At 42.0% G+C, this 27,436-nt stretch overlaps 1 protein-coding gene and 1 long non-coding RNA gene across 2 annotated transcripts in view; one reads left to right on the top strand and one right to left on the bottom strand.

Annotated features, from left to right (window-relative positions):
• Nucleotides 1-7,785, top strand: part of LOC136866024 (uncharacterized) — a 51,837-nt gene extending 44,052 nt beyond the window's left edge. Inside the window, exon 3 of the long non-coding RNA XR_010859478.2 lies at nt 7,665-7,785. This is a non-coding gene — a long non-coding RNA (uncharacterized lncRNA). The remainder of the gene's footprint in view (nt 1-7,664) is intronic.
• LOC136866023 (ankyrin repeat and SAM domain-containing protein 1A) overlaps nt 1-27,436 on the bottom strand; it is an 878,495-nt gene that overhangs the window by 335,554 nt on the left and 515,505 nt on the right. The window lies entirely within an intron of this gene.

The raw sequence follows: 27,436 nt of genomic DNA, 5'->3' as shown, positions 1-27,436 counted from the left end.
TGGTAGTCAGAAAAATGTTACTGGAAAGAGGGGAGGATAACAATGTTTCGTGGCAATAAGAACTAATATGGAGAGAATATATGGAAGGAGAAATTTAAAAAATCGAAAGAAAAGGAGTATGGGGGATCTAAACTGTGACCGGGAAGAGGCGGGGGTTATTTTCAAACGTTTTAAATACTTGTAGCTCTCATATTTCCACACCCGCCAAGGTAGCCCGTTCGATCTTTGCTTAGAATGACGAATACTTCAGCCATATTGCATGATTTCCACATCGAGGTTACCTGACTCTTAGGAACGGCGCTGGTGATACATTTTAAGGAGAAGTACAAGAAGGCAATCGTCCATTATTAATACAGAGCAGAAGAGAAAAAATGAGAAATCCGATCCGTCGAAGAATTAAGGTATAGGAAAAAAGGAAAGAGCCAATAATAATAATAATAATAATAATAATAATAATAATAATAATAATAATAATAATAATAATAATAATAATAATAATAATAATAACGGCATGCAACCTTCGAAGAGGCCTGGTGCAGGTATTTCGAGTTGACGGCGTATACGTGAACTGCGCGTCTATGAGGATGGGGCCCTAACCTATGATGAATTCTAATGATGAAGGTGGCACACACCCATACAGCCCTCAAGCTATCGCAATTAACCAGTGAAGGTTAACATCCTCGACCCGGCCAGGAGTTGAACTCGGAAACCCCTGGACCAAAGGCTAGCACGTTAACCATTTAGCCATGGAGCCGGATAAATCTAATGTTGAAGAAGGCACAAATACCCAATACCCGAGCCAAAGGAATAAACCAATGAAGGTTGACCCGGTCGGTAATCGAATCCGGGACTCCTTGGACGAAAGGCCAGCATACTAACCATTAAAGCACTGAGCAAGACATTTTGTGTAAATTATGAAGATTTATGTATAAGAATGCTCCGAAGTCTATGATATACAATTAGACAGTTAAAAGAAAGAAAACCAGAGCATGAAAACTTTGTTGTTTTCATATATTTCAACTGAAGATAAGAGAAACTAATACTTCTGTCTTTCAATGAAGAGATGGACACGGAATTTTCTCGTCTTGGATGTAGGGACAAAGAGTGACAGTTGTCATTCGCCCCCGCACAGAAAACAAGTGTAGCAATAAGACGTGTGAACAAACTGAAATGCAGCGAGCATATATAGAAATATGAATGAGCTACTGTCGGTAGGATGGAATCATAACGGAAGATGTACGAAAGACAAGTGCCAAGCGTTCGGGTAATATAGGATTCTAACAGGCTCTTGAATCCAAAGCTGCATTCCATCTTCTTCTTCTTCTTCTTCTTCTTCTTCTTCTTCTTCTGTTGCTACCGTTTTCCCCACATCTGTGGGGTCGTGGGTGCGAACTACGTCGCACATGTAGATTTGGCCCTGTTTTATGGCCGGATGCCCATCCTGACGCCAACCCCATATGGAGGGATGTAATCAATATTGCGCGTTCCTGTGGTGGTTGGTAGTGTGGTATGTTGTCTGAATAATATGAGGAGAGCGTTGGGACAGACAAATACACCCAGTCTCCGAGCCAGAAGAATGAATCAGAAGCGATTAAAATCCCCGACCCGGCCCGGGAATCGAACTCGGGACCCTCTGAACCGAAGGCCAATACGCTGACCAAAAGCTGCATTCCATCTATTAACACACAATACACTCGACATGTATGACTGATGATAAGATTCTACTGACAATTTGGTCAACCACCCCGTGAATTTACGAGTAAGGCGAAGTTTCTCGAAAGTGATTTCAGTATTGCAACTAATTATTACGGACTAGACCAAACCTAACCCCATGGCACTACAGCTGTGATGGGCCTTGGTATACCAAGCGAACACTGCTCAGTCCGAAGGCCTGCAAATTATGAGGTGAAACGTGTTCAGTGTGACCAACCCTCCCGGCCATTATACTTAGCTTTCCAGAGCGGGGTCACTATCTCACATAGCTCCTCAATTATTCTTACGTAGGCAGAGTGGACATCAAAACAGCCCTCAAATCCAAGTAAAATTCCCTGATCTGGCAGGTTCGCTAAACCTAGACCGCGCGACCGGCATTTGCGGACTGGGATTAGAAGGAAAGCAGCCGTGTCCTAAATGTGGGAGCAATTCTAGCAATAATAATAATAATAATAATAATAATAATAATAATAATAATAATAATAATAATAATAATAATAATAATAATAATAATAATAATAATCCAAGGAGAGGAAATCGAAACTCTGAGATTTGCCAATGATATTATTTTCTCTGAGACTGCAGAAGATCTGGAGAAATTGCTGAATAGTATGGACGAAGTCTTGGGTAAAGAGTACAAGATGAAAATAAGCAAGTCCAAAACAAAAGTAATGGAGTGCAGTCGAACGAAGTCAGGGGATGCAGGTAATATTAGATTAGGAAATGAAGTCTTAAACGAAGTAGATGAATATTGTTACTTGGGTAGAAAAATAACTAAGCGATGGAAGAAGTAAGGAGGACATAAGATGCAGGCTAGCACAAGGAAGGAAGTTCTTTGTTAAGAAAAGAAAGTTGCTCACTTCGAACATTGATATATGAATTAGAAAGATGGTTTTGAAAACACTCGTCGGGAGCACGACATTGCATGGAAGTGAAAGACGGACGATAACTAGCTCAGAAAGAAAGACAAGAGAATCTTTTGAAATGTGGTGTTACAGAAGAATGCTGAAGGTGAGATGGATAGATCGAATCACGAATGAAGAGATACTGAACCGAATTGGTGAGTGGAGATCGTTGTGGCTAAATTTGACGAAAAAAGAGAGAGAATGACGGTCACATCTTACGACACCCAGGACTTGTTCAGTTGGTTTTTGAGAGAAGTGCAAGGGGTAAGAACGGTAGCGGTAGACCAAGGTATGAATATGACAGCAGATTAGAGCAGATGTAGGATGCAGCAGTTATGTAGAAATGAAAAGGTTAGCACAGGATAGGATGGCCTGGAAAGCTGCATCAAAACAGTCTATGGACTGATGACTCAATATAATAATTACAGGACTCATACTGCTCGGCAAAATTCGTTATAAATAGGTCAGATAACGTGTCTTGATCCATGCGCTCACCGGTTAATATTTTGAACGTTTATTTTGAGGATGTGTATTACCTGTTAATTATGCGTGAAGTGATTTTTGTAGAATACATTTCTCTATTGTGACGCTGATTGAAAATTAAGATTCTTTTTTTACAATTTGTTTTACGCCACACCGACACGGATAGATGTTATGGCGACGACGGCATATGGAAAGGCTTAGGACTGGGAAGGAAGCGATCATAGCCTTAATGTACAGACCCAGCGTTTGCCTGGTGTGGAAACCGCAAACCATGGAAAACCACCTTCAGAGCAGCCGACAGTGGGGTTTGAACCCACTCTCTCCCGAATGCAAGCTGACAGTTACGCGACCTGAACCGCTCAGCCACTGGTTCGGTTTTGTACGAACTATTTTGTAACTTTAGAGTCATTAATGTTTTAGTTATATATATTATTATGCTTCACATGGAACTTTGTATGTATTTGTGGCAGCCCAGATTGGCTGGGAATTAACCGATCCTTTCAAATAATGCGATTCCAAGTGGCACTGGGACTGTCATTAATCAGCCTAAAGAACGCCAAACAGTGAATTCAGTACTGATCTTCGTCATTTTGAACGTTTTAGTTCTCACCCCTTATGATCCGAATGCCGATAGATGCTGTACATGGTCGTAAACGTCATCCAGAGTGTCACTATTCATCTCAATGACCACGAAAAGTATGGATTCCGTACTAATATTTGTCGTTTTCAATTACTGTTCATGTTACTCCACACTCCTGTGTGCCAATTTTGACGTTCCATTTTACTCTAGCGCAGGGCACAGACACCAGAAATCTGTTGGGCTACATATGGTCTAGTAGTTTTAATTTTGTCAAGTTAGCATACAATTTTGTGTCACCAGCAGTGTCGGACAGGAATACATTGAAAAGTAATGGAAGTACACATTACAAGTAACGTGTAGTAAATTACAATATAATGCAGGAACTGGCAATGAATTACAAGATAATCCCAGTTACGGTTTTCAAAATGTAATTAAATATGTAACGCATTACATTACAGACGATGTAATTCAATTATCTTATACAACAATTCAAAAATAACTGCATTATTTATTAATGAAATGACAATTTGCAAATAACAATTACCTACTACTAGGTCAAGAAGCCTCATGGCTCAGGCGGCAGCGCGCCGGCCTCTCACCGCTGGGTTCCCTGGTTCAAATCCCGGTCACTCCATGCGAGATTTGTGCTGGACAAAGCGGAGGTGGGACAGGTTTTTTTCTCTCCGGGTACTCCGGTTTTCTCTGTCATATATCATTCCAGCAACACTCTCCAATATCATTTCATTTCATCTGCCAGTCATTAATCATTGCCCCAGAGGAGTGCGACAGGCTTCGGCAGCCGGCACAATTCCTATCCTCGCCGCTAGATGGGGCCTTCATTCATTCCATTCCTGACCCGGTCGAATGACTGGAAACAGGTTGTGGATTTTCACAAAGGTAATCACGTTACTACTAGGTCAAGTCTATATAGGTTTTGTTGTTCCTACAGCTATTTGTACGAAATCTGGCCATATAACAGCAGACATATACTTAAGTATTGTGTATCATGTTCCTGAATTGTCTAGAACAGTGGTATTCAAATTTTTGGTTGACGAATTCCCAAAATCCAATTGTTTTACACCTTCACACCCCCGAAGTACGAGTATAAAGCTATTATACCAAAAACAACAAACGACTGCTGCTGGATGCCAAATAATATTAACTATAACCATCATCAACATCATCAGCATCCGCAGCTTATCCCATCTGCTCAGAGTCCCTGCACGCACTGAGGTTTGAAAGAGTTGTGGCCGGGGATTAAAGGTCGCATGCCCTTCCTAACACCATGAGATTTTCAACTGAAAATCCTACCCCAGCAACACCAGAGATCGCCGGAAAAACAGGCAAGCTGCTAAAGCGCTGTACTACTCTGTTCCCCATTAATAACAATTATGTATTGTATATAATAGTCCCTGCGGAAGGGAAACCTCGTAACTCCTTCGGAATAAAGTTTACAGAAGTAGTCCAAAACTGAGCTGTCAACAATGGCCGAAGAACAGTTCCTAGCATTTTCATTGCTTAATGATAGCCCCATTATTCGACCGTTGGAACATGTCTTCGGACACTCCCGGCACTAAAGGCCATACGCCATTTCATTTCAGTACCTTATATAATTACGCGCTTTCATTGCATATTTCCCACAGTAGTTAGCTCTCTTTCTTTTGCCTGGATACTAACAAACGTAAAGAACCCTCTGTATGGATATATCCCATCACATGTAAGACTAACATTTCGAGGAAGTTTCTTTCCAAATACTCTAGTACTCAAGGAAAGTTCAGATAAAAACAAAATACAACTTTACAGCACCCAATCTACAGAACTGTCAGCATGGTTAATGCCGGAAGAACGACTTTCTCCAAGTCAGAATGGAAAACCTGAAAAATCATAAACAGACTTCGAACAGGAGTAGGAAGGTGCATTGGATATTTGCAGGCGATATTCGGGCGATAACTACTCTACACTGTGAGCATGTAGCAAAACCCAGACTATGAGCCATTTGATTCATTGCTCTTTGAATCCTGTAATCTGCACCCAGGGAAGATTTAATGTATGGTACGAACCGTGGCTCTGCAAGTAGCCTAGCGCAGCACTGGGCTAACGTAGCGTAATTTAGAGTTTTACTGTTAGATTTATACTACAGTATACTTGATATTGTTTACTTATGTATAGTACCGAGCGAGTTGGCTATGCGGTTGGAAGCGTGAGGCTGTGAGCTTTCATTCGGGAGGTAGTGGGTTCGAACCCTTCTGTCGGCAGCCCTGAAGATGGTTTTCCGCAGTTGCCCATTTTTACACCAGGCAAATGCCGGAGCTGTACCCTTTCCTATCCCATCGTCGCCGTAAGACCTCGCTGTGTCGGTGCGACGTAAATCAAATTGTAAGAAAAAAAACCCTTTTGTATAAGATATGTTCCTTTTTATGCTTCCATGTTCAGTGTTCTGATACGAATAAACAAACAAACAAACAAACAAACAAATAAATAAATAAATAAATAAATAAATAAATAAATAAATAAATAAATAAATAAATAAATAAATAAATAAATAAATAAATAAATAAATAAATAAATAAATAAATAAATAAATAAATAAATAAATATTTTTTTAGAATTATCGTCATTTACATAGTGCTGAAATGGTGTTTGCAATCTTCGCCTTCTTTTAGCTTCCACATGATGTTAGTATAAGTTCAAGAAAGTGAATCTTCGAATTCTCAGAGTGTGCGTCGTACAGTCACATATGTCGCTTTTTTTTCACACATCTCGCTGTATTATCGGTTTCCTTGGACACGTGTCCCTAACTTTGCCAGTTAAAATAAATCATATCTATCTATCTATCTATCCTTACTTATTTTATCATCGGTCTGCTTTCTCGAAACTACTGTTCTCAGAAGACATTAAATCCTCTAAGTAAGGGTATGTTTGCTGTTTTATACTTCATTGGCTTCCTTCCCTTTGTTGATAGGATCATTTAATGTCTATGGTGTACATCGAAATCTGGATTTAAGATTGTTGACAAATGTTAGTTTATTTAATGCTTTATTTTATTTTATTTGGTTTTAATTTTGGCCTTTTTAGTAAATATCTTTATGTTTTTAGTTCATCTATGGCTGCCTAAAGGTCACGTTGAAGCTCTTGTTTCAGGGTCAATTATTTTAGCGAATGTGTTACTTAAGGTAGGAGGGTATGGGTTGTTACGTGTTTATTCAACAATAGTGTCTCTGGGTTTGAGAAGTCCACCTCCATAGCTTAACGGTTAGTGTTATTAGCTGCCGTCCTCGGGGTCCCGAGTTCGATTCCCATTTAAGAATGGCAGGAGGGCTGGTATGTGGTAAAAATGGTACATGCAGCTCACCTCCATTGGGGGTGTGCCTGAAAAGAGCTGCACAACCTCGGGATGAGGACACGAGGTTTTTTTTGGAGGGGAAGGGGGGTTGAAGTATAATTATGTTTGAATTGCGACCAGTACTTCATTCGGAAAAGTCTGACTAACCTCCAATGTTTTAAGTTGTTAATTCAGAGGACGTATGTATAACGTAGGAATTTTTTTTTGGTTTTGCAGTGGTCTGGGTAAAAATAAATGAAAATATACTGCGGTTGTGTTTGGAAGGGTTCTTCAGGGCTAAAAGTAAGGCGCGGTTCAACAACATTTTCCTTATCTGAGATTAGGAAACAAACAGAAAGGTTGCTGGTAACCATGAGATTCAACCGACTTCCTGTTCGAAGTTATTTGATGAACTCCTGATCTATGTCAACCTGTACTAATACATTTTCTGAAGTCAGTGAGCTGTATTTAATATTATATAGCCATATATAGTTTATATGCCAGAACGATGCATCTCTGTTGATTTTGAATGCTAGGAATCCACTGATTTTTAAAGATTCGACGACCTTGAAGTTACGCTGTGAAGAACTGTATGTTAATGAATTAATCAATGCTGCTGTTCGTTACATCACACTAACTATGGTATTTTTATGCTTTCCAGAATCGCCGAGGTGCCAGAATTTTGTTACGCATGTGTTGTTCTACGTGCCGGCAAATCAACATAAGGCTGGGGCATTTGAGCACCAACAAATACCGCTAGATTAAGCCGAGCTCGAACCTGCAACCTTGGGGCCAGAAAGCCAACGCTCCACCATCTGAGACATTTAGTCCGACGTTACTTCTGTCAAGAGCACTCAGTAGTTTTGCACGAAACATATTACTACATTAATTTATTTTTCTCTGTTACAGCGGGAGATGCATAGCCTACAGTATTCCAAAACGTTTGAAGATACGATAAGGATGAGATTGGTCTTGTAGTAAAAAGAAAAAAGGAGGCCTTAGGTAATACGTAGTTCTTGGCAACAAACATAAAAAGAATGTCAGTTATCACAAGGCATTAAGAGCAATCAGAGTACCCTTACGATGGTAACTCAGGGATGCGCTATTATCACAAAACCGAGTGATTTACATTTAGCCTATTTCTTAATGGATGGGCTGCATTCTGCATTCTGCATTACAATCCACACAGCGAAGAGACCATGTTTGCCGATGCATCATCTTGCAGTTATCCTTAAATTCTCAAGTAGGCAGCATTTTCTGTGATTTGCGAGGAGTTGGACTATTGTCAACCTTCACACCGTCTACTGTGAAAGTCACTGCTAGTGTATTTTAGAGTATGACTGATTATTATACAGAGTGGTCGCAAACGACGTAAACCGGGTATATGAGTGTTAAAGGGTTGGTCATTCGGAAAATATACATACATACATTATCATTATAGACTGTTATGTCTTTCAGCGTTCAGTCTGCAAGCCTCTCTGACGTTTACTAAACGTCGCCACAATCCTCGATTTGCAACTAGTGTTGTAGCCTCATTTAGTTCTATACCTCTTGTATTTAAATCGTTAGAAACTGAGTCTAACAATCGACGTCTTGGTCTACCTCTACTTCTCTTACCTTCCATAGCAGAGTCCATTATTCTCCTAGGTAACCTATCCTCCTCCATTCGCCTCACATGACCCCACCACCGAAGCCGGTTTATGCGTACAGCTTCATCCATCAAGTTCATTTCTAAATTAGCCTTTATTTCCTCATTCAGAGTACCCTCCTGCCATTGTTCCCACGTGTTTGTGCCAGCAATCATTCTTGCTACTTCCATGTCTGTTACTTCTAACTTATGAATAAGATATCCTGAGTCCACCCAGCTTTCGATCCTGTAAAGCAAAGTTGCTCTGAAAACAGACCGATGAAAAGATAGTTTCGTCTGGGAGCTGACTTCCTTCTTACAGAATCGCAACTGCGAGCTCACTGCATTAGCTTTACTACACCTTGATTCAATCTCACTTACTATATTACCATCCTGGGAGAACACACAACCTAAATACTTGAAATTATCGACCTATTCAAGCTTTGTATCAACAATCTGACATTCAATTCTATTGAAAATAAGTGTAATGAGTATGGTATGAAAATTAGCCTCTCGAAGACTAAATTGATGTCAGTAGGTAAGAAATTCAAGTTCCAAGGTATTAGACTGGAGGCTTTCAGCACAATCTGCCATTAAGACCAAGTCGTCAGCATAGGCCAGACTGTTTACTACATTTCCACCTAACTGAATCCCTCTCTGCCATTTTATACCTTTCAGCAGATGATCCATGTAAACTACGAACAGCAAAGGTGAAAGATTACAGCCTTGTCTAACCCCTGTAAGTACCCTGAACCAAGAACTCATTCTACCATCAATTCTTATTGAAGCCCAATTGTTAACATAAATGCCTTTGACTGATTTTAATGATCTACCTTTAATTCCATAGTCCCCCAATATAGCGAACATCTTTTCCCTCGGTACCCTGTCATATGCTTTCTCTAGATCTACGAAACATAAACACAACTGCCTATTCCTCTCGTAGCATTTTTCAATTACCTGGCGCATACTGAAAATCTCATCCTGACAGCCTCTCTGTGGTCTGAAACCACACTGGTTTTCATCCAACTTGCTCTCAACGACTGATCGCACCCTCCCTTCCAAGATGCCAGTGAATACTTTGCCTGGTATACTAATCAATGAGGTACCTCGATAGTTGTTGCAATCTTTCCTGTTCCCTTGCTTATAGATAGGTGCAATTACTGTTTTTGTCTAATCTGAAGGTACCTTACCAACACTCCATGCTAGTCTTACTACTCTTTGAAGCCATTTCATCCCTGCCTTCCCACAATACTTCACCATTTCAGGACTAATTTCATCTATTCCTGCTGCTTTATGACAATGGAGTTTATTTACCATCCTTTCCACTTCCTCAAGCGTAATTTCACCATCATTTTCCTCCTCCCCATGAGCTTGGCTGTTCACAACACCACCAGGATGATTTCCTTTTATATTGAGAAGATCTTCAAAATATTCCGTCCACCTCTCCAATGATTCCCTGGGATCTATTATGAGTTCACCTGAATTACTCAAAACACTGTTCATTTCCTTTTGCCCTCCCTTCCTAAGATTCTTTATTGCTGTCCAGAAAGGTTTCCCTGCTGGTTGACCTAGCCTTTCCAGGTTATTACCAAAATCTTTCCAAGACTTCCTTTTGGATTCAACAACTATTTGTTTCGCTCTGTTTCTTTCATCTACGTACAAATCCCTGTCTGCCTCGGCCCTTGTTTGGAGCCATTTCTGATAAGCCTTCTTTTTACGTTGACAAGCTGCTCTCACTTCATCATTCCACCAAAATGTTCGCCTTTTCCCATCTTTACACAAAGTATTTCCTAGATATTTCCTTGCTGTTTCTACTACAGCATCCCTGTATGCCACCCATTCGCTTTCTATATCCTGGACCTGCTTGCTGTCTACTGGTCGAAACCTCACTAATCATATCCATGTACTTCTGTCTAATTTCCTCGTCCTGGAGATTTTCTACCGTTATTCGTTTGCAGACATATGTCACATTCTCTAACCTAGGCCTAGAGATAGTTAGTTCACTACAGATCAGATAGTGGTCTTTATCATCGAAAAATCCCCGGAAATCTCGTACATTCCGAACAGATTTCCTGAATTCGAAGTCGGTTAAAATATAGTCTATTATGGATCTGGTACCCCTAGCCTCCGATGTGTAGCGGTGAATAGCCGTATGCTTGGAGAATGTATTTGTAACTGCTAAACCCATACTAGCACAGAAGTCCAGCAAACGCTTCCCATTCCCATTAGCTTCCATATGTTCCCCACATTTACCAATCACCCTTTCGTATCCTTCAGTTTTATTCCCATCTCTCGAATTGAAATCGCCCATTAGCACTATTCTATCCTTGTTGTTGGCCCTGACCACGATGTCACTCAATGCCTCATAAAACGTGTCAACTTCATCCTCATCTGCACCCTCACACGGTGAATACACGGAGACAATTCTAGTCCTGATTCCTCCAACTGACAAATCTACCCACATCATTCGCTCATTTACGTGCCTAACAGAAACTATGTTGCGTGCAATGGTATTCTTAATAAAGAGTCCTACCCCAGACTCTGCCCTTCCCTTTCTAACACCCGTCATGTACACTTTATAATCTCCTATCTCTTCCTCGTTATCTCCCCTTACTCGAATATCACTTACTCCTAGCACATGCAGATGCATCCTCTTTGTTGACTCAGTCAGTTCTACTTTCTTTCTTCCATAAGCCCCATTAATATTGATAGCTCCCCATCGAATTCCATTTCGTTCGCCAAGTTGTTTCCAAGGAGTCCCTCGTCTGTCAAATGGGAGTGGGACTCCGTTACTCCCATAGGTCCGAGGCTTAATTAAAATGTTCTGAGCTCGGTAAATTCATGAAGCAGGATGCTACCCTACTTGCACATAGTCCAGGTGAGGATCTCTCCTCTAATGGGTTATGGACCACCGGTGAATTGTATAGTCCTAGCCGCCTGAGCACAAGGAGGTCCATGACTCAGAATATGTCCGAGATGCCCACTCCTATTCCATAGCAACTGGTATCCCGACTCTCAGGACCACTTACTAGGCCACTCAGCCGTTGCCCATGGTTCACGAACTAGGACGTGACTACAGTAACCCACACCACGAAAAATAATTTGAAAATAATAATTCAATATCTCATGCCGTTTTAATTTTATCAGTTGCTGAATTTAGCCAATCAGATAGTTTCGCTGGCGAATTCGAATGGGTTTTGCGAGACGATGTTACTAAATGTGCATGTGGCTTAAGACCTCCATAGCAAGTACGCTGCGGTCACATCGGCTGGATTTGTTTTCTTTCTCAATGTGCTTTACGTCTCAGCGACACAGATACGTCTTATGGCGACGATAGGATAGGAAAGGGCTATGAGTGGGAAGGAAGCGACCGTGGCCTTAATTAAGGTACAGCCTGGCATGAAAATGGGAAAACACGGAAAACCATTTTCAGGGCTGCCTACAGTGGGGTCCGAACCCACTATCTCCCGAATGAAAGTTGATAGCTACGTGACTTAAACTGTACAGTCACTTGCTCGGTACATCGGCTGAAATTCATGGTGTGTTGTTGCTTGATGTTGACTTCCCGGCATAGCCATCAAGCCGGTCTTAAGCTAGGTGCAGATTTACAACATCGTCTCGTAAAGCCCATTTTAATTCGGTCCACGAAGCAATCTGATTGGTCAAATTCAAGAGCTAATAAAAGGGCAACAGCACGATATCCAGTTATATTCTTCAAATTATTTATCAGTATAACCAACCGTCTAACGCTTCTATACCCGGTTCAAGTTGTTGCCGACCATCCTAGTTAAAAAATGGCATATGGCCTCCGGAGAGGCCTGGTGCGGGTCTTTTTCTCGTATACAGCTTATTAGGCGACCTGCATGTCTGTGAAGATGAGGGTCCTACCTAGGATGATTTCTAAGGCCGAATATCCCACACACACCCAGCCCCGAGCAATTGGAATTAACCAATTAAGGTTAAAATCCCCGACCCGGCCGGGAATCGAACCCGGGACCATCTGGACCAAAGGCCAGCACGCTAACCATTCAGCCATGGAGCCACCATCCTAGTTGAGTTACTGGCATATTATAAGGGAAGTAGCATAGTGACACGTGCCTTCGCACGTAGGTTCCTAACATCTCAAATTTCATGAACAATGTACTCAGGTAAATGAATCTTCTTTACTGAAACATGCATCGAGAGACTGTTCGTACTAATCGTAAAAATAGCGTGTGGCCTCCGAAGAGGCCTGGTGCAGGGCTTTCGAGTTGACGCCGTATAGGCGAGATAATAACAGACTTGGGAGATAAATCATACACTATATTTCGGTAAGTCCGCTTTACTATTGATAAATATAAGGAAGGCATTAGAAGGGTGATGATGATTTTTGTATGGCATCACCTACTATGTGCAGACATTTAAATCTGAAGTCATCTGTCTGTCTGTCTGCTCGTCAACTTCAGCGTTTGAATTTACTCTAGGCCTACTAGATGGCAGAATGAACCAAATCTATCCTGGGCATCTGTGGCCATTTTAATTAATGTTGTCGGGTAAACACCAAATGTGTCACCAGAGATCTTTTACATGCCGACAACGTACGATATGGAGTGTCGAATGGACTTATTTTCCGCACTTCAAAAGTCTGACTACCTTTGCCGGGTTTGAACCCGCTATCTTGGGATAGGGAGGACGATACTCTACCACTGATACTCAGAGGCAGCTAGAAGGATGGTCCCAAGATATATCCAGGAAAACAGCTCCTTCTGCTGATCAGTGTTAGAGTGTAAAATTGCGGGGTCAACCTGTCAAAGACAATCGGTTTTTTGATGGGTGCAAAAAAAATCCGTTATACGCTCCGTATCGTGCGATGCAGACAGGCAAAATACCTCTGGCTGGTAGTGTGCTGAGCGTTCAAATAGAACTCGAAATAGGCTATATAAGAAAGAAGAATATTCGACGATGAAAGTTTTTACAGCTGGTAAAATTTTCGACGCATTTATGCGGTGATGGCTGTATATAAGGTAAGTAACGCTGTTTTTTCTATTCAACGTCGGAGATATCAACAATTAAGAAAATTCCTCCATTTATCTTAGTCACCACGTGAGGTGGATTTGTACAGGAAGTCAAGGAAATTTACGCTTTGTCGACAATGCATGGCTCCAGAATACATATACAGATTAATAATTTAGGGAAAAATTAATTAAACAATACCCTACAACCATGACGAGACAACGTTGTTTCCGGAGAATATTGGATCACTCTATATATTTAAATGTAACATAAAATCTTTTCAGTCTGTCAAACACACAGTTTCAGTATAAATTATAATATTTAGTAAAAAAACAAATACAAACTATAACACTAAGAATGGCATGATTCGTTCTGCGAGAACAGTTTTGGAGATAACGGACTACGCTTCGGCAGACTAGATAAGTACATGAGTGCATAAGTTAATACGGTGACGGTTGAATACCAATACAACCGTTATTTGTTAACACTTGTTCATATTGTCAACCAACTATCATTGACAAGTTTACGTAACGTCAACAATACTGTACATATATACGCATGATTTAAGTGATTTGATAGAATACGAGGAAGTTCTTGTAGAATGATATATGCCATTCCTTGAATAATAGTGTGTATTGTTTACAGGATGTTATAGTGCTATAATTTATACTGAAATTGTATATTTGAGAGACTGGAAAGATTTTATGTTACATTTAACTAGACTGACACTGGTAAGTATGGCTTCCTTCTTAATAAAATAAACTTTAAATCCTGTAAAAATAATATCCAATGGGTGTCCTTAATTTGTGTAAACAAAGGAAGGTATGTTTCAACATTTGACACGAAAAATAGAAGATTAACCTAGGCCTAATCCAAATAAAATACAGGGAATCGAACTTCTTTTTGCTATTCGCTTTACGTCGCACCGACACAGATAGGTCTTATGGCGACGATGGGATAGGAAAGGGCTAGGACTGGGAAGGAAGCGGCCGTGGCCTTAATTAAAGTACAGCCCCAACATTTGCTTATTATGACAATGGGAAACCACGGAAAACCATCTTCAGGGCTGCCGACAGTGGGGTCGAACCCACTATCTCTCGGATGCAAGCTCACAGCTGCGCGCCCCTAACCTCAAGGCCAACTCGCCCGGTCAATCGAACTTTAGCTAATCGTACTCATGAGATAGTATTCTTACTGTCAGAGCTTAGTTGGAAGAAGTGAATTGCTATCTGATGGTACAGACACAGAAACCAACTTTCGTCTATCGGCTAGACTGTCGAGTAGGAACGTGCACACTATCTGTAGGTACGGCACTATACATGCACTGATTTCTAGTGGATTTATTGACAGTACGCCTAAGTTCGCCTGGAATGTTTTAGTAATATTTGAAGAGGAAATTAAAAGTTGTATCCTTAATGCCGGCACTGTGATGTAGGGGAAGCGTGCCTGCCTCTTACCCGGAGGCCCCGGGTTCGTTTCCCGAGCGTGTCAGGGATTTTTACCTGGATCTGAGGGCTGGTTCGAGGTTCACTCAGCCTAGGTGATCAGAATTGAGGAGCTAACTGACGGTGAGATGGCGGCCTCAGTCTAGAAAGCCAAGAATAGCAGCCGAGACGATTCGTCGTGCTGACCACACGACACCTCGTAATTTGTAGGCCTTCGGGCAGGGCAGCTTGGTAGGCCACCCTTCAGGGCTGTAGTGCCATTTTTTTTTATGAACTTCAATCCGACGACGAGCGGTGTTCATAACTTTTAACTACTATACACATTTTAGATGTTATCAATACCCGACGGCCCTGTTGCTTTGTACCGTTTGTTTACAGTTTGGTGAGCTGTGAAGCACAAGCTACATTGCGCCTTCAGTGAGCAGCTCTTATCTCGCCTCTGGTACTCAGACTTTGTGGAGGTTTGCGCCATCAGACAGTGTTCGAGTTTTAATGTAGAAATACAGAGCCAAATGTGAAGGCGTCCAGTACTGGCTGCAATACACTGGAATTTGAGTGGAGGTCTTCAAGTAACAACTCTACTGTATATTCAGTGTTTGTTGTTTCTGTTGGTTGTTTGAGGTGACTGATATTAGGGACAGACTGTTGTTGTGGTGGTTGTTGCCTTTTACAGTGCTTAAAGAACACATCAAAGAGTCATCAACCCATATAATTAAGAGTCTAGATTTCTATGCAGTAATTGGTAAAATGCAAACCTATTTCGTGAATTCCAAGTGTCCGCGGTCTAGAGGTACGTGCCTGCCTCTTTCCCGGAGGGCCAGAATTTGATTATCAAACAGGTCAGGGATTTTACCTGTATCTGAGAGCTGCTTCGAGATCCATTCAGCCTCTGTTTTTACAAATGAAAATATATCTGATGGTAAGATAGCGACCCTGGTCTAGAAAGCCAAGAATAACGACCGAGAGGATTCGTCGCACCGACCACGTACCACCTCGTAATCTGCAGGTCTTCAAGCTGAAGAGCGGTCGTTTGGTAGACCAAGATCCATGAGAGCTGCTGTACCATTTCGGGGGGAGGGGGAAGGGTGTTATACAGAGTGTTAGGGGTATACGTGCAGATATTAAGCTAGTCGGCAAAGAAACATATATCTCACAATATATGCTATGTACTTTTTACCTTGTCCTATTAATTTTCCTAAAACTGAGCCAAATATTTCAGGACCTAATGTGTATTGAACGGCCGTAGCAGGATACGCCGGTTACGTCATTCTGTCCACGCGTAGTGGAAGTAAAGTAGCAGAGTATAGGGCCTGTTGAACCTGTTTCTTATCGCAGGCCAACACATGTTGTTGTGCACTTCCCCTAAAGGCTTGGCAAGCAGGAGAGGATGACTCACGTGCCTGGCCACTTGCTGTACTCGAAAACCGGTCTAGGGTAGTCTGTGTAAAAAGTACACAGAATCCTTACAGTGATGTCGAAGATCCGTACCAGCACATGCATGTGAATCAAGTGTTGTGTAGTTGTGTGTGATTTATAAGACGTCAATGGCATTACTCAGTGATCCAAGCTGACAAAATGAAAGGAAATAGTTAATAAGTAAATGAAAAATGAGCGCAATATTTCTGTGCTGTTATTGCGACAGTCTATGATGAATTTCTGACAATAGACAATGCGAGTTGTCTATGCTTATTCATAAACTTTTCAGGTCAATGAAAGGTCGGTGGACACTGAAAGAAAAGGTTATAAGTATTCAGCGAAATTGTTATTAATGAGACAAATTTAAAAAAACCGTAGTTGCATCCATCGTGAACATTGCTCGAGGGAAAAAGAGCTACTGCGGAATTGCCGCCGGGCATTTGTAATAGAAGGCTTATTCTTCCTTTTCCTAATCTGCTTACCATCCAGGGTTGGTTTTCGCTGGGACTCAGCAAGGGATCCCACCTCTACCGCCTCAAGGGCAGTGTCCTGGAGCGTGAGACATTGGGTCGGGGATAAAACTAGGGAGAATGACCAGTACCTCGCCCAGGCAGTCCTACCTGCTATGCTGAACAGGGGCCTTGCGGGGGGATGGGAAGGGATAGACAAGGAAGACGGAAGGAAGCGGCCGTAGTCCTAAGCTAGGTACCATCGCGGCATTTGCCTGGAGAAGTGGAAAACTACGGGAAACCACTTTCAGGACGGCTGAGGTGCGAATCGAACCACCTCTACTAATTAGACCTCCCGAGGCTTAGTGGACCCCGTTCCAGCCCTCGTACCACTTTTCAAATTTTGTGTCAGAGCTGGAAAACGAACCCGGGCCTTCGAAGGGTGGCAGCTAGTCACACTAACCACTATACCACAGAGGCGGACGGAAGGCTTATTACTGGACAGTAAGTGCCGATAGGTAAAATGATGACTGTAATGGACCCGCTTAATTAGAACTTCCGTAATAATAATAATAATAATAATAATAATAATAATAATAATAATAATAATAATAATAATATCTTTACGTTCCACTAACTAATTTTCACTGTTTTCGGAGACGCTGAAATGCCAGAATTTTTTACCGCAGTGTTTTTAATGCTAGTAAATCTACAGACACGAAACTGGCGTATTTGAGCACCTTCAAATAGCACCGAACTGAGCCGCAATCGAACCTGCCAAGGTGGGATCAGAAGACCAGCGCTCTATCGTCCGAGCTACTCAGACCGGCATTAGAACTTAGAATAAGTTGGTCGTGCGGTGAGGGGCGCGCAGCTGTGAGCTTGCATTTTGGTGATAGTGGATTCGAACTCCACTGTCGGCAGCCGGGAAGATGGTTTTCCGTAATTTCCCATTTTCACATCAGGGAAATACTGCGACTGTACCTTTATTAAGGCCTCGAACGCTTCCTTCCCACTTGTATCCACTTTCTCTCCCATCGTCGCCGTAAGACCTACTTGTGTCGGTGCGACGTAAAACAATTTGTACGTACATGTTTCAGTAATTTCGGAGACATGTCCGCAATTACAAGATTAATAATAATTCGGACTTGTTAAAAGTTCACTATTTTCTTTAGTGTTTTCTGACAGATTACCAGCTACGAAGTTTGAGTGGGGCGTTTATTTTCATAATAGTTAGTAATAATGGACTAACACAGATTTTATTATAATATTGGTGAGTGGCTTTACGACAAATGCAATCTGATAGCCGCGCGCTCCTAATCACACGGCCAACTCGCTCAGTAATAATAATAATAATAATAATAATAATAATAATAATAATAATAATAATAAGAATAATTTAGTTAATTTCGTGTGGCTATTACTAGCCGATTGCAGCCCTTGTAAGGCAGACCCTCCGATGAGGGTGGGCGGCATCGGTCATGTAGAGGTAACTGCGTGTTGATTTGGTGGAGGATAGTGTTATGTGTGGTGTGTGAGTTTCAGGGACATTGGGGACTTCACAAACACCCAGCCCCCGGGCCATTGGAATTAACCAATTAAGGTTAAAATTCCCGACCCGGCCGGGAATTGAACCCGGAACCCTCTGAACCGAAGGCCAGTACGTTGACCATTCAGCCAACGAGTCGGACAATAATAATAATAATAATAATAATAATAATAATAATAATAATAATAATAATAGTAAATGTTTACGTGCCAATGGAGACGCGCTGTTTCGGAATTTCGCCCACAGGTATTCTTTAACGTGCTTGTAATTCAACCGATCAGAAGCGGACGTATTTTAGCACCTTCAAATACCAGCGGAGTGAGCCAGGACCGAGCCTGCTAAGTTCATGAAACCAGAGCTTGAACCGTCTGAGCCACTCAGCCTGGCAACGTTTATTTTGATACGTTTAATTTATTTATTTTCATAACATGTCCATTATTCCACGTAAGCAGTTTGACAAATTCACTAGACCTGTCACGTGCTGGTTGGGTTGTCTGCTGTTCCTAGCGACGGGGATGTGGTAGGACCGGTTCCCGCCCCTACATGAAACCACCGGACTAGAGGTATGAGCTGTCTGTCTGTCTGACCTTGACCTGAATAACAGCTGTCAGAGAGGCGAATTATCGTCCGTACTAGCACGCGGGTTACTTCGTAGTAGTAGTAGTAGTAGTAGTAGTATTATATGAATAATGCCAGTGTATGAATACCACGAATACCATGATATGCTGTTAGTGTATCGTGTGGCAGAACAGAACACGGGTCGCCCTCCATGAATCTATCGGAAAAGGCTTCCCAACAGACGGGTGCCGAATCCAGCAACGATACTTGCTGTACTGCAGCGTAATCGCGATATAGGTTGTGTTACATCACGCTTTCAGAAGCGATGGCCTAACCGGCCACGTGTAATTCTAGACGCGAAAGAAGACATTCTGACAATGGAAATGAAATGGCGTATGGCTTTTAGTGCCGGGAGATCCCAGGACGGGTTCGGCTCGCCAGGTGCATGTCTTTTGATTTGACTCCCGTAGGTGACCTGCGCATATTGATGAGAATTAAATGAGGATGAATGCAATACATATACGCAGCCCCATGCCATGGAAATTAACCATGATGGTTAAAATTACCGACCCTGCCGGGAATCGAACCCGGGACCCTATAACCAGAGGCCAGCACGCTAACCGTTTTGCCATGGAGCCGGGCATCCTAACAATAGTAAACGATGATCCCGGGCGCCGTACGCGTAGTATAACACGTGCCGTTGGTGTACCAACTTGGACCAAACGTAGGACACTGCATGAAGAGCGAGTGCATCCTGACCATATTCAACGGGTGCAGTGTCTTTGACAGCTGATTCCCTTTTTTTACGAGTTGATGTACGTCGCCACGACACAGATAGATCTTACGGCGACGACGGGACAGGAAAGGGCTAGGATCGTGAAGAAGGAACCGTGGCCTTAATTAAGGAACAGCACCAGCATTTGCCTGGTGTGAACATGGCAAACCACGGAAAACCGTCTTTAGGGCTGCCGACAGAGGAGTTCGAACCTCATATCTCCCGAATACTGGATACTGGCCGCACTTAAGCGACTGCAGCTATCGAGCTCGGTTTTTTGGTTCTTTATGTGTGTTCGAGAAACTTATATTTTGTTTCTTGTTCACTACGAGTTAAAACAGAAGACACTCTACGTTTTTAAGGGCCGGTGGCCTTAAAACAGCAATCTTCATCATCACCATCACATCATCATCATCATTAACACATGCAAAAATTCAAAAATGCTTGTTTTATATTCATCACTACGAAATAGGAAAAAATTAATCAAATTAGTTATTTCATTCCCACACTCGTAGAGCTATACGTGTAGCTCTTGGGCCATGGAGTAAGGAAGTAGAGTTGTGAGGATGAAATAATTCAAGTTGGACGTATGTCTTGTACATACAATAAATTGAATTGGACATGTTGGTAAATACCTGACCGCGCAGAGATATAACAGCAGCAACAACACGGACCCCAGAGGAGGCCCGCAGAACACACCACCCAGGACAGAGACCCCCAAAAACCCCGTTTATTGAGTAAATTTTCATGGTACCATGTTGACATAGTACAATGTTGACATACATGCCTTGGTAAATAAATAAACAAACAGAGAGAAGTGGTTGACCTTGAACTTGCTGTGGCGAGTGAGACGAGTTCTTAGTCCAGATATGTGAACAAAACAAGCACTGAGGTCATTGACCATGCTACACTCTTAAAGGCTACAGAGCAGATTAAAGGCGATGTATCACAAGGCCAAACTTAAACATGTACCATTAAAGCTTGGAATACGTTGGTCGTGCGGTTAGGGGCGCGAAATTGTGAACTTTCATTGGGGAGATACTGGGTTCGAACTCCACTGTCGACAGTCCTGAAGATGATTCTCCGTGGTTTCCCATTTTCACATCAGGAAAATGCTGGAGCTGAACCTTTATTAAGGCCACGAATGATTCCTTCTCACTTCTACCCCTTTTCTGTCCCATCGTCGCCATAAGACCTATCTGTGTCGGTGCGACGTAAAGCCAATTTTGAAAATCATCATAATTAGGACATTACACATCTGTCGAGATCCATAGTTATAAACGATGAGAAGTATTTTCTGGGCAGACAATATTGGCGAGTAGTCAATAATAATAATAATAATAATAATAATAATAATAATGAAAATAATGGTATTTGCGTTACGTTTACGGTTTTCGGAGACGATGAGGTGCCGGAATTTAGTCCCGCAGGGGTTCTATTTACGTGCCACTAAATCTACCGGCACGAGTGTGACGTATTTGAGCACATTCAAATATCACCGGACTGGGCCAGGTTCGAACCTGCGAGCTTGGAGTCAAAAGGCCAGCACCTCAACCGTCTGAGCCACACAGCCCGGCAGGAAACACGAAATGTAGGTACGTTTAATTTATTTATTTGTATAACATGTCCATTATTCGTTTGGAGTAAAACGTTGGCTGTGCTTGCCTAATTCAATTCAATCCCATGCTTGCTTTCGTTGGCGTAAAGACACAGGTTTTCAGGTCCTTTCCATACTCACTAGACCACGGGGCTGACGACCACAGATATCCCAATCCCCTAAATGACGTAACAGCAAATGAACCAATATTAACGCTGACAATTCGATACAGCTCCAGGGTCCGAAATCGATAACTAGGGTTGTCTGACGCCCCTAAGACGGAAACTAAATACTAACAACAACAAAACCAGTCTTGCGAGAATGTAACGTAACATGGTGTACACCGGTAGCAGCCTTCAGCTGTTATCGTAGTTCAGTTGCTCGTAAACATAAAACCAGTTTGGCAAGTATATTACGTAACATCTCATGGCATTGCAAAGGTAGCGTTCAGCTGTTACAGTAGTACATTTACTCTGAAACGTAAACAGAAACCAGTTTGGCATGGATGGCGCGTGACTTGCCTGTTATCAACGGAAAGCTATTCATTCACAGAACAAGGCATACTACCTATTCTAAAAACAGCGTATCCTTTTGCTCTCGAAAATAACTTCCGCGGATTACTAAAAGTTTGATATTTAGTGGTTCGTCACATCGTTCTCTATTGCTACAAGAAATATCTGCACGTATACACCTAACATCCTGTATATGTATAAGCTGCTCTACGATTGTGTATAGGGAGTTGCTTTATTTGTAGAGGTTATACTAAGCTGTCTTCGGTTTGTACAAATCTCATTGCTGAACGGTTGAGCGGGCTAGAATATATCTGCTACTACAACAGCATAAAAATATGGAATCTACACGTTAAACTGGAAGAAACGGGATATTTAGGTTCCGCGAGTATGTATAATTATAATATCGGCTAAAGAAAGGGAAGGACCACGAAATCCCTCGTAAACATTATATCGGGTTCAGTAAACCAGTCGGAACACAGACTTGGGGATAGTGTGGACTTGAAGCATCTCTGGCTTCAATGCGCAGCTATTTTGTATGTTTTATTATTGTGAGATCTGTAATAGTGTTGACGATACTGCAGCCAGCCTCGACGTGTAGAGATAAAGTACTGCAGTTTATGTTCATCATGAGGCCTGTCTTCCTAGATCAGTCTGTCTTCAGCTGTTTAGCTCACGTAGCAGTCAGCTTGCATTCGGAAGATAATGGGTTTGTACCCAACTGCCTGCAGCCCTGAAGATGGTTTTCCGTTGTTTCCCTATTTTGACACTAAGCAACTGCGGAGTCTGTACGTCAATCAAAGCAGATGATGATTCCTTCCACTCCTAGCCCTTTTCTGTCCCTTCGTCGCCATAAGACTTATCTGTGTAAAGCAAAATGTTAATAAAAAGTACATCTAAAGCGAAGTTCACGAATGTTCATTCTACTCGGCAGGGTATGACAAGTCTAACAGATGTTAGGAAGCTAACTTCGAAGTCAGAGGAGCGTAACAGACTAATGATATCGTTTCTGGCATCACATGAAGACAGCCACGATTCGAATCTCGGACATAAAAAAGCAAAGTCATCTCCGTACAGGCCATGAAGGCCCTTGGAGGAGTGGAAGGTAAAGGCTTCCACCACTGTTAACATCGGCACGTGATTGGATAGAGTGGTTAGCTCTACGCCCGCCCCCTTTGCCCCCAGGAATTAACCTGGTACTCATTTTTGGTATAGGTTGAGTGAACCTCAGGGCCATATGCACCTCCGGAAGTGGAAATCTCGTTTCTTAAATTTTATGACTTCCTGACGGGGATTCGAACCCACGTCCTTCCGGGAGAACCGAGCACGCCTTTACCGCCTCGGCCAGGCAGCCCCTCATCTCGGACATAGGACAATGTGTTTTAGAAATAAGGAAATCACCCACCTCCTTCTGTGGATCAAATTCTACATAGAACTAGAGTTCTCGTGCCTACGCTTACGTTATTAACAATCAACATACTTCACTTGTTTCCCATTCAGTTGTCCAGGTTCGATCTCGGCTCAGTCACGGATTGAAAACTAGTCTGTGGGACTAGTACGGGTTGAAAGCGAATTAGCTTTCCGTGGTTTCCGCATTTACGTTAAATATGATTGATGTGATGATACGTTACACATACAGATGAGCAATATCGGTCAGAATCGAACTCAAGTAACCCAGACATTGGCTGCCGTAAACGGAAAAACGTCATCGTGCAAGTGCTATTAATGCCTTTGCTCTTTCTTTGGCCCCAACCTCGTATTACTCTATGGTTCAATAACCTTTCTTCTTTCCGACCGTATTCCCAGTTTTACTGGGGTCGGCACTTGATATGTATTTTTCATTCATTCATTCATTATTTATTTACCATAAACCTTTACAGCATCTATGGAAGGTCAGGGGAAAAGGACAAGCCCCCTACACGTTGTGCCCCCTGACCTCAGATTTACGGCCGAATGCCCTTCGTGATGTCAACCCTATGTAGAGGGATGTATTCACTGTTGTGTGATGGTTGTATGTAGCTGAAGAGAACTCTATCGAGCAAGTGGCCGCACGGTTTGGATCACGTAGCTGTTAGCTTGCATTCGGGAGATAGTGGGTTCGAACACCATTATCGGCAGTTGTGAAGATGCTTTTCCGTGGCTTCCCATTTTCACACCAGGCAAATGCTGGTGCTCTTATAACGTTAATTAAGGTCACGGTCGTTCCCTTCCCATTCCTAGTCCTTTCCTATTCCATCGTCACCATTAAGACCTATGTGTGTCTGTGCGACGTAAAGCAAACTGTTAAAAGAAAAGCGTATTCAGTGCACTGACTATTCAGCCAAGGAGCCAAACATGGTTTCTTAACTCTAGTTTCCTTCAAATGAGTAGGTAAGTAAGGTAAACTCGTATTCACATTCCGAGCTGGTGCAGCTCTTTTCGGGCACATCCCCTAAGGAGATGAACTGCATGTGCCATGTCAACCACATATCAGCCCTCCTGCCATTCTTAAATTTCTGGCAAAAGGTAGGCGACCCATATTTCGTCCCCTTAGCAGATTTGGTCTTGTAGAAATTAAGGAATATTATGGACGAGGCTAAAAATTGGTGTATACATTACGGAATATATTCTCAACTTACGGGCAAGTTACAATGAAACTGTTATAACGTAAGGTAGTCAATATTTGGCATAAACATAAAAACTACAAAAACTAAACTACCAAAAATGTGTTCGTAATTTCGTCCCCCAACAACTTTATGAAAAGTAAAATTAATTTTAATACATTTTTCTTTTTTAACCTTACCAAACACCTTCCCTATAATGAATTACTTGAAGGCCATATATGAAAAAATGTTTTCTCGGTATTTTTTTCAACAAAGTCCTTCACCGTTGCTCGTGGGATGTTCAACGGTTTGCTTGCACATTTCTAACCCATTATCTTGTCTCTCACTGCCTTAATAGCATTTTCCACAGCCTCCTTATCACACTGCTTGCGTTTTCCCACCTGAAAATTATAATAAACATAAATAACACATAAAACGAAGGGGGAAGAAATTACGAACATTGTATGATTTATTATAATGGTCGCCATGGTTACTCACGCCAATCACCTCACTGTAGCCAGGAACTACACCACACGACCGAAATGCAGTCCAGTATTCCATACACGTATCAGTGCTCGCTCTAGGAATAACAGGCTCCTAATATGAACAATACCGAGCTCGATTGGTTTCCGTGGTTTCCGCATTTTCACACCAGGCTGTACCTTAATTAAGGCCACGGCGGCTTCCTTCCCAGTCCTAGTCCCTTTCCTGTCCCATCGTCGCCGTAAGGCATATCTGTGTCGGTGCGACGTAAAGCCAATAGCAAAAAAAGAAAATGAACAATGTACTAACTCAGCTCAGCATGAAAAAGGAATCCTCCTTGTGCACGGAAACACAGCCAACTCTCACAAGACAATGGGAAGAGGCTACGTGTGTGCGCACGGCTAAACAGTAGGTACCAACCGTGCAAACTGAATATCCCTAGGGGGACAAAATAGGTGCGGGGACGGAATTTAACCCCTACCGTAACGGGAAGCGAACCAAGGCCCCGAGGGCGTCATCTAATAACAATAAGTAGGTGAACTAGATCCATACTTAAAACTGTGGCACCTCGAATATTTATGCTCCGTATAACGTGCCTCACGTCAATGCAGTCAACATTCCCGAGTGCTGGGTGCATGTTAAGCGTATTTTATAATCTGTGTGGAATTCGTAATTGACTGACGTTAGGATGTGTTTCAAAACAGTGACAGATGCAGGAATTGAACATGAGCCTCCGGGGCAAGAAGCTACAATACTATACCTTAGATCGGTGACCGGCAGGGTTTCAGTGAACGGACCAAGAGCGACTGATGGTAGCAGGGCGAAGTCTGTGGGCAGGCACTCGTACTTGTTTGCAGCGATTACTCAACATATAGCGGAAGTTTACTAAATCATAATACAAGCAGTGGAAATAAACCTTTACTCGATAAAAACCTGACTGCAAACTTGAGTCTAGATACATAAACAACATGCCTTAAAATACAAAAAACCGAGCTCGATAGCTGCAGTCGCTTAAGTGCGGCCAGTATCCAGTAATCGGGAGATAGTGGGTTCGAGCCCCACTGTCGGCAGCCCTGAAGATGATTTTCCGTGGTTTCCCATTTTCACACCAGGCAAATGCCGGGGCTGTACCTTAATTAAGGCCACAGCCACTTCCTTCCCACTCCTAGCCTTTTCCTGTCCCATCGTCGCCATAAGACCTATCTGTGTCGGTGCGACGTAAAGCAACTAGAAAAAAAAATCCAAAAGTCTAGTTGAGAGAAACATTAAAAGCAAACAATAATTCGGAAAATCATTTTTGATAATAAATATGTTGCTTTTCTGAAAGAAGAAGAATATTAACTTTCTGAATATGTTCAAATGTGTGTCTGTGTTTGATAATTTGTAACATTATTATTATTATTATTAGACTATACAGCTGAAGAAAGCCTAAAACAACTTTCTGGGTAGTACTATTAATTATATCCGAATATATTATTATTATTATTATTATTATTTTACAATTTGCTTTACGTCGCACCGACACAGGTTTTTTGGCAACGATAGGATAGAAAGGGCCAAGAGTGGAAGGGAAGCGGCCTTGTTCTTTATCAAGGTAACAGTCTTAGCATTTGCCCAGTGTGAAAATTGAAACCACGGAATTCCTTTTTCAGGGCTGTCAACGGCGAGGTTCGAACCCACAGAAATACCGAAAACTTACTCTCACCTTCATAGATTGCATAGGAAAAATCTTTACTATAGTTTAAAATTGCTGAAAACGTGCCTCTATCCCTTCATTAATAGTTTTGCATGCCACGGACGTTACGATGGTAAAGTGGGAGCCTTGACACAAGAACCGACTGGCCTGTTAGTCACTGCTCAGCGACCAATGGTCCAGATTCTCTAACTAAAATCTCAATGCACGTGTAAGTCGATGACAATTTAAATAAAACCATAGTCTGTATTTTACTCAATATTTTAGTTTGTAGAAGTGCTCCTTTTTAAGTAATATTTTACAAAGAATTATTTCAAATTATGTTAAATACATATTTTACCTCATTACAAGCTTTTAGATGTTCCGCATATTACTTGTTCCCCCCCCCCCCCCTCCCAAATACAATGTTTCTCGATGTTGCGGTGAATTGAAGTTAATCATCAATGAATCGTCAGATTATAGCACATATCCAATGTGATTCAATTCTGTGGAAGTGTGAGACGGACCTAACACTTTTTAATTCAACTTAATCAAAAACTGGAAAGTGTATGAAAAACAAGTCCCGAACGTCAGTTCCAGACTACATATAAACCAAAATCTTCCTTGTTGCTGTTGAAAAGGTAGGTCGACATACACATCTGATGTTCATATGGCAGGTTATTACGTGTGCCTATTCAGTCAGAATGAACTATCTGTAACGCTTCAACAAACTCTACTCTTTTCTTCCCCTTCGCTACGAATGTTGAGCGTCTGATACT

Source organism: Anabrus simplex, chromosome 3 (assembly GCF_040414725.1).
Source record: "Anabrus simplex isolate iqAnaSimp1 chromosome 3, ASM4041472v1, whole genome shotgun sequence".
Classification (NCBI taxonomy): Eukaryota; Metazoa; Arthropoda; class Insecta; order Orthoptera; family Tettigoniidae; genus Anabrus; species Anabrus simplex.
This window is presented reverse-complemented; position numbering and strand designations above follow the sequence as displayed.